Source organism: Marmota flaviventris, chromosome 3 (assembly GCF_047511675.1).
Source record: "Marmota flaviventris isolate mMarFla1 chromosome 3, mMarFla1.hap1, whole genome shotgun sequence".
Taxonomy (NCBI): Eukaryota; Metazoa; Chordata; class Mammalia; order Rodentia; family Sciuridae; genus Marmota; species Marmota flaviventris.
In genome coordinates this window covers 33,738,563-33,747,413 of record NC_092500.1, presented here as the reverse complement: position 1 = coordinate 33,747,413, position 8,851 = coordinate 33,738,563, and the positions used below count along the sequence as shown (strand labels likewise).

General features: G+C 38.3%; 1 pseudogene; it reads left to right on the top strand.

Annotated features, from left to right (window-relative positions):
- The first annotated feature begins 5,157 nt into the window (after positions 1-5,157).
- On the top strand, positions 5,158-7,143 carry LOC114082129 (RNA-binding protein EWS-like; annotated as a pseudogene).
- Positions 7,144-8,851: the final 1,708 nt, after the last annotated feature.

Genomic DNA, 8,851 nt, shown 5'->3' with positions numbered 1-8,851 from the left:
CCTTAAAAATTGATGTAACGTACAAGAAAATTTGCTTCCATATCCTTACACCACATCCTTCCTCTCCATGACACACCTAGCATTTATAACAATGGCTGGCATATGGATTTGGGAACTAAGATTTGGGAAACTTTTCTCTTTTTATCTGTCATGTATCTCAGTTTGATACCTTCTACTTTAGGGACATTGCTTTAGAAACTTGAAGTATGTGATTATTTGACTTGCTTACTGTCTTGGTTTAGTAAATAAGCAGAATTTACGGTTCTAACTTCTTTCCATGTGTTACCTAATTATCATGACAAACCTATGATATATCTATTATATACATATATATTCTAAATTCTATAATAAATAAATATATAAGGTGATCCTTACTATCCAATACTGATTTGTGGTAGAGTTCAGATTTTAGTCCATCCACAGAGTCATATTGAAATGGTATAGTAATGTTTAAATTGAATAAGTAAATGTTACCTTGAAAGTTCTTTAAAAATTGTGTGAATACATATCATTTTGTAAGTCCTTGAAGACATATTTATTTATTTTCTTTATTGAATTCGATTGAAGTAAATTTTCTTGTACATTACATCAATTTTGTTCTTAAATTTAAAATACAACAATGTTTTGCCAAGGGGGAAATCACTTCATATGGATATTTATATTGATATAAATGCTCTGAATATATCTACATTCCAATAATATTTATCTTTCTTCTTTAAAAAACAGCAAGGAGGCTCCATCCTCTAAAGTTAGCACTATATTAATAAGAGTTCATAACCAAATGCTGAGTTGCTATAAATGGAAAGCAAATTGCATTTTGCTTTGAAATTTACCAGAATATTTTTTCCTGAATTAAAAAAAAATAGTTTCCTGTGGGGTTCACAGTAATATAAATAGACTTTAAATTTTTTTGACTATTTCACAAGATGGTGTTCACACAAAACTAAATTAATTGCTTATCTGTCATATATCTCAGTTTGATACCTTCTACTTTAGGGACATTGCTTTAGAAACTAAAAGTATGTGATTATTTGACTTGATTACTGTCTAGTTACTAGCACTCACATTTTGTAGCCTCAGAAAAGCTTTTTTTGAGATGTAATATCACATACTTTTATAATTTTGCTTATAAACATAATCTGTCACTATGCATACAATTTTGCTATTTATCATCTTTTACTAACAACACTGTTTGGATGGAATGGGGTTTACATTACTTCTCTGCCCTGAAGCATTTTATAGGAGGATCAAAGCAGCTGAACTTCTCTTTTTTCTCTAGCAGATTCTTTTCCCAAAAGCTGTACGTAATAATAAATACTCTGTATTGGACCCGGTCATATCTGTCAGGAATACTAAGCTTACTGATAGATGACTAGAAAGATTAACGTGTAAAAAAAAGTTCATGGGACTCAAATACCAAGGGGATTAATCTTACATGTCGATCCTACTCAATGTAAGACATTAGCTTTCAAGTTTGACACACCTTGGTTCAAATTCTTGTTCTGCAGTTATAATTATGTAGACTTCTTAGCAATTAAATAAATCTCTCTGAGAATTAGTTTATTACTAATTTCTGTTATGCTGTTCTGCTTGGAATGTGGCTAAGTGGTTGAGTGCCCTGAGTTCAATCCCTGGTACAAAAAAAAAGACAGAGAGATCCTGAAATACACATAATCATTCTTATCATTTTAGGGGTAAAAAAGAGATAATTTCAGAAAGGCATAATGTTATAATATAAAAGTCATGACCTTTGGTACCAAACAAATCTATAAATAACTTCCTTGTTCTTGGATTAAGTAGCTGTGTGACTATTTAGTCACATTGTTTAAAATGAACAATAGCAAAATAGGGTTAATACCTATCAATATAGCTTTGTAAACATTGAATTTAATATATGAGTTATAAATATTACATATAATTTTATTGATTATGATTATATGATATGTAGTCAATATACAGATATAAATGATGTATTATCATACCATATTTCTTTTTTTTAAAATTTTTTATTGTTGGCTGTTCAAAACATTACATAGTTCTTGATATATCATATTTCACACTTTGATTCAAGTGGGTTATGAGCTCCCATTTTTACCCCATATACAGATTGCAGAATCACATCAGTTACACATCCATTGATTTACATATTGCCATACTAGTGTCTGTTGTGTTCTGCTGCCTTTCCTATCCTCTACTATCCCCCCTCCCCTCCCCTCCCCTCCCCTCTTCTCTCTCTGCCCCCTCTACTGACATTCATTTGTCCCCCTTGTATTATTTTTCCCTTTCCCCTCACTTCCTCTTGTATGTACTTTTGTATAACTCTGAGGGTCTCCTTCCATTTCCATGCAATTTCCCTTCTCTCTACCTTTCCCTCCCACCTCTCATCCCTGTTTAATGTTAATCTTCTTCTCATGCTCTTCAACCCTACTCTGTTCTTAGTTACTCTCCTTATATCAAAGAAGACATTTGGCATTTGTTTTTTAGGGATTGGCTAGCTTCATTTAGCATAATCTGCTCTAATGCCATCCATTTCCCTGCAAATTCTATGATTTTGTCATTTTTTAATGCAGAGTAATACTCCATTGTGCATAAATGCCACATTTTTTTTTTATCCATTCGTCTACTGAAGGGCATCTAGGTTGGTTCCACAGTCTTGCTATTGTGAATTGTGCTGCTATGAACATCGATGTAGCAGTGTCCCTGTAGCATGCTCTTTTTACGTCTTTAGGGAATAGACCGAGAAGGGGAATAGCTGGGTCAAATGGTGGCTCCATTCCCAGCTTTCCAAGAAATCTCCATACTGCTTTCCAAATTGGCTGCACCAATTTGCAGTCCCACCAGCAATGTACAAGTGTACCCTTTTCCCCACATCCTCGCCAGAACTTGTTGTTGTTTGACTTCATAATGGCTGCCAATCTTACTGGAGTGAGATGGTATCTTAGGGTGGTTTTGATTTGCATTTCTCTGACTGCTAGAGATGGTGAGCATTTTTTCATGTACTTGTTGATTGATTGTCATACCATATTTCTAATCCCATATCTACATATTTTGTATCATGATAGACATAAAACTATGTGAACATTCAAAATTAACTACATTTGTCTCACTTTCTAGGTCGAGGTAAGCATAAAAACTGGTCTATAGCTTGACTGTAGGTTTATACACAGATTAGCTGGCAATGAAACTATTAGAGCCAAAGTTAATGGAGAGAAGATCTGAAGCAAATGTTCATTCACTGTGATACAAACCACAATTAGGTAATTAAAGTTATCTGTGATATGTAAATAACAGCATATTTTTTATTTTAGTTCTTTTTAGTTTACATTATTGTTTTGTTTTCTTGTTGCTTGTGTTTGGTTCTGATTTTGGTGGCAGACTTAATTAGTGGGCAAAAAATGTCCTTCAAATGCTTTTAAATGGTCTATAAAACACAGAAGCAATCAGAAATGAGTTCGCCTGAATGGGATTTTGTCAGAGGTGATCATAAACCTTTAAATGGAAGACTTTTGTGTTTACCATTGTAGATGACTGATAAAAATTTTGCATATAAAAATCAATAATCTAGTTCCTAGTCTATATTATTAGAAGCATAACAGAAAGAGACCATTTTTATATTGATTATAAAATATAACCATTTTTCAAACAAAAACATAAAAATCTAATAAACTTGCCCCTTAACATTAAATCTCTCTGATATTAAAAGGTTATTGTTCATTTTGAACAACGTGACTAAATAGTCACACACTATTTAATCCTGGAACAAGGAAGTTATTTATAGATTTGATTGGTGCCAAAGGTCATGAGTTTTGCATTATTACGTTATACCTTTCTGAAATTCTCGCTTTTTTTTAACCCATAAAATAAGAATGATTATGTGTATTTCAGAATCAATCTCTCTCTCTCTCTCTCTCTCTCTCTCTCTCTCTCTCTCTCTCTACCAGGGATTGAACCCAGGACACTCAATCACTGAGCCATATTCCAAGCCCTTTCATTTTTTATTTTTATTTTGAGCCAGGGACTGGACAATTTACAGGCTGACTTTGAATTTGTGATCCTCCTCCGTTAGCCTCTGAGCTACTGGATTACAGGCATGCTCCACCTCAGCCAGCTTGTTCAGGACTTCTTAACCTCAGAACTACTGTTACAGTTCTTTAGTGTGAGTGGCTGTCCTGTGTATTGTGGGTGTTTGGCTTCAATATCTGACCTCTACCCTCCAGATTTCAATAACCATCTCACCTCTCCCTCCTTAATAACTTCAAATGATGCTGGGATTGAGAGAGCAAAACTTCCCCTAGTTAAGAGCTACTATTTTGGTGCAAATATTTAGCATAACACAGTACCTGAGATATCTATAGTATGATTAGTACATATTATTACATTTGCATTATATAGTAACATTTATACAAATGTTAATAACATTTGTAATATTTATATTACTTAATACAAATCTTTAATATTTTAAATAGTACATAACTTTTGTCTTCAGAAATAATTTTTAACTTCTTTTTTCTTTTAATAAAGTAACTTTTTTCTTAATTACTGTCACTTTTGTGAAATAAATCATTATAGTAAATCTAATTCTTAAGGCAAAAACTGTAGCATCTGGCATAGTAATTAGTAAGTAAATAGTGATTTGTCACATTTGCATCAAGTATATTAAGAGAAATAACTGTATTGCATTTCTTTGTAGGCTTTAGGGATTCTAAGATAACTGATCACATTATTTTTAATTTAAACTATATGACAGATGGATACTGTGATGAGCTGTCAACATCATCATTTAGATCAAAATTACTGATCTCCCTAGTGGTCAAGAATGTTCTGTTTCATGGCCCCCATTTGAGATCTTCTTCGGGAACTATTCTCAGTTAATGGAAGTGCCTTACCCAATTGGATGCTCCTTCCCTGGAGATAATGTATATTTGATACCTTAATTAGGCTGGAATTCAAAGGCTTGACACCCTGTTCTCAATTCGGGACAACTCTGAAGGGTCACTGCAGCTTCAGAACTCTTCATGGGTTCAACCAATTCCTCTGAGGCAACTTCATCATGAGTTAGCTCCTTCTGCCCAGTCCTGCTTCCCTCATTCTTTTATAATATATTAATGAGAAAACTTCTCTGGGGAAAAAAAAAAAAAAAAACTCTTCGAGGACAGACGTTGAGAGAACGAGGAGGAAGGAGAGAAAATGGCGTCCACGGATTACAGTATCTATAGCCAAGCTGCAGCCCAGTAGGGCTACAGTGCTTACACTGTCCAACCAACTCAAGGATATACACATACCACCCAGGCATATGGGCAACAAAGCTATGGAACTTATGGACAGCCTACTGATGTCAGCTATACCCAGGCTCAGACCACTGCCACCTATGGGCAGACCGCATATGCAACTTCTTATGGACATCCTCCCCTCCCACTTGTTATACTATCCCAACTGCCCCCAAGGCATACAGCCAGCCTGTCCAGGGGTACAGCACTGGTGCTTATGACACCACCACCGCTACTGTCACCACCACCCAGGCCTCCTATGCAGCCCGGTCTGTATATGGGACTCAGCCTGCTTACCCTGGCTATGGGCAACAGCCAGCAGCCACTGCACTGCAAGACCTCAGAATGGTAACAAGCCCGCTGAGACTAGTCAACCTCAGTCTAGCATAGGGGGTTATAACCAGCCCAACCTAGGATACGGACAGAGTAACTACAGTTATCCCCAGGTTCCTGGGAGCTACCCCATGTAGCCAGTTACCGCGCCTCTATCCTATCCTCCTACCAGCTATTCCTCTACACAGCCGATTAGTTATGATCAGAGCAGTTACTCTTAGCAGAACACCTATGGGCAACCGAGCAGCTATGGACAGCAGAGTAGCTATGGTCAACAAAGCAGCTATGGGCAGCAGCCTTCCACTAGTTACCACCCCCCCCCCAGACTGGATCCTATAGCCAACAGAGCAGCAGCTACAGGCAGCAGAGTCATTCCTACAGGACCACCCCAGTTGCATGGGTGTTTATGGGAAGGAGTCTGGAGGATTTTCCCGACCAGGAGAGAACCCCCTGAGACAGAGGAGGTTTCCCCCCATGAGTGGCCTGGATAACTGGGGCAGGGAAAGAGGGGAATTTGATTGTGGAGACATGAGCAGAGGTGGGCAGGAAGGAGGACGTGGTGGAATGGGCAGTGCTGGAGAGCGAGGTGGCTTCAATAAGCCTGGTGGACCCATGGATGAAAGACCAGACCTTAATCTAGGCCCTCCAGTAGATCCCGATAAAGACTCTGACAACAGTGCAGTTTATGTGCAAGGATTAAATGACAATGTGACTCTTGATGATCTGGCAGATTTCTTTAAGCAGTATGGGGTTGTTAAGATGAATAAGAGAACTGGGCAACCCATGATCCACATCTACCTGGACAAGGAAACAGGAAAGCCCAAAGGTGATGCCATAGTGTCCTATGAAGACCCGCTAACTGCCAAGGCTGCTGTAGAGTGGTTTGAAGGAAAAGATTTTCAAGGAAGCAAACTAAAAGTCACTCTTGCTTGAAAGAAGCCTCCAATGAATAGCATGTGGGGTGGCATGCCAACCCATGAGGGCAGAGGGATGCCACCACCACTCCGTGGAGGTCCAGGTGGCTCAGGAGGTCCTGGGGGACCCATGGGTCACATGGGAGGCCATGGAGGAGACAGAGGTGGTTTTCCCCCAAGAGAGCCACGGGGTTCCCGAGGGAATCCTTCTGGAGGAGGAAACGTCCAGCACCAAGCTGGGGACTGGCAATGTCCCAATCCGGGTTATGGAAACCAGAACTTTGCCTGGAGAACAGAATGCAACCAGTGTAAGGCTCCAAAGCCTGAGGGCTTTCTCCCACCACCCTTCCCACCCCCAGGTGGTGACCATGGAAGAGACAGCCCTGGTGGCATGTGGGGAAGAAGAGGTGGCCTCATGGACCGCGGCAGTCCTAGAGGAATGTTCAGAGGTGGCCATGGTGGAGACAGAGATGGCTTTCGTGGTGGCCGTGGTGGAGGAAGATGAGGTGGTCCAGGGGGTCCCCTGGACCTTTGATGGAGCAGATGGGAGGAAGAAGAGGTGGACGTGGAGGACCTGGAAAAATGGATATATCCAGCACCATCAGGAATGTAGAGATCGGCCCTACTAGACACAGACCCCGCAGAGCTGCATTGACTACCAGATTTTTTTTTTAAACCAGAGAATGTTTTCATTTATAATTCCATATTTATAATGTTGGGCACAACATCATGATTATTCCTTGTCTGTACTTTAGTATTTTTCACCATTTGTGAAGAAACATTAAAACAAGTTAAATGGTAGTGTGCTGATTTTTTTTTCCTTCTTTTAAAAATTGATGTTTAACCAAGATTAACAATGGGAACCCCTGTGAGCATGCTCAGTATCAATGTGGAGAACCAAAAGGGCCTCTAATTGTAATAATGTTCATGGTTGTGATTTTTTTTAAATAAAATTCCAAAAGTTTATAAAATAACAAAACAAAAAACTCTTCCACACAAGTATTCATGTCAGAATTTGATTCCTAGGAACCAAACGTGAGGCAACTTGTACCAGGAATACTCTTAAAAAGCAGGCTCAACAATGGCATTTTGGAGATATGAGAACCCTATCACTGATAGGAGCTGGTATGTTGGCAGCTCCCAGCACACTTTACTGGTGAAACTGCTAAAATGTCAACTTGTAACAAACTAGGATGAGATGTGAATGGAAGATATTGGCCTTGGCAATCTCACACAACCCTTAGAAAAAGTGAAGTCAATGGCCCACTTTAAATGAAGAGTACTATCTGGAGTCTCAAGGAAGACATCAGACAGCAAAATCAGACAATGAAAGATCACTTCAACAATGAATTACATAAACAAATCCAAGAAGCAAAAGATCAACTATACAGGGAGATAGAGGTTATAAAAAACAAACAAACAGAAATCCTAGAAATGCAGGAAGCAATAAACCAACTTAAAAACTCAATTGAGAATACTACCAGCAGAGTAGAACACTTAGAAGATAGAACATCAGACAATGAAGATAAAGTATTTCAACTTGAAAAGAACATAGACAGCTCAGCAAGACTGTTAAGAAACCATGAGCAGAACATCCAAGAAATATGGGATAACATCAAGAGACCAAATTTAAGAGTCATTGGGATACAGGAAGGGACAGAGTTTCAAACCAAAGGAATGAGCAATCTATTCAATGAAATAATACGAGAAAACTTCCCAGATTTGAAGAATGAGACAGAATCCCAAATCCTAGAAGCCTACAGGACGCCGAATGTGCAAAATCATAAGAGATCCACACCTAGACACATTATAATGAAGATACCCAACATACAGAATAAGGAGAGAATTTTAAAAGCTACAAGAGAAAGGAAGCAGATTACATTTAGGGGTAAGCCAATCAGGATAACAGATGATCTTTCAACACAGACTCTGAAAGCTAGAAGATCCTGGAATAACATATTTCAAACACTGAAAGAAAATGGGTTGCAACCAAGAATTGTGTATCCAGCGAAATTAAGCTTCAGGATGGAAGATGAAATTAAAACCTTCCACGATAAACAAAAGTTAAAAGAATTTGCAGCTAGAAAACCATCTCTTCAAAACATCCTCGGCAAAACATTACAGGAGGAGGAAATGGAAAATAACAATGAAAACCAACAGTGGGAGGTAGGACAGTAAAGGGGGGAAAATAATCAAAGAGGAAAACAAACCATGTTTAGTAACAGAAATAAACAAATATGGCTGGAAGAACAACCCATATCTCAATAATAACCCTAAATGTTAATGGCTTAAACTCACCAATTAAGAGACACAGGCTAGTAGAATGGATCACAAAAC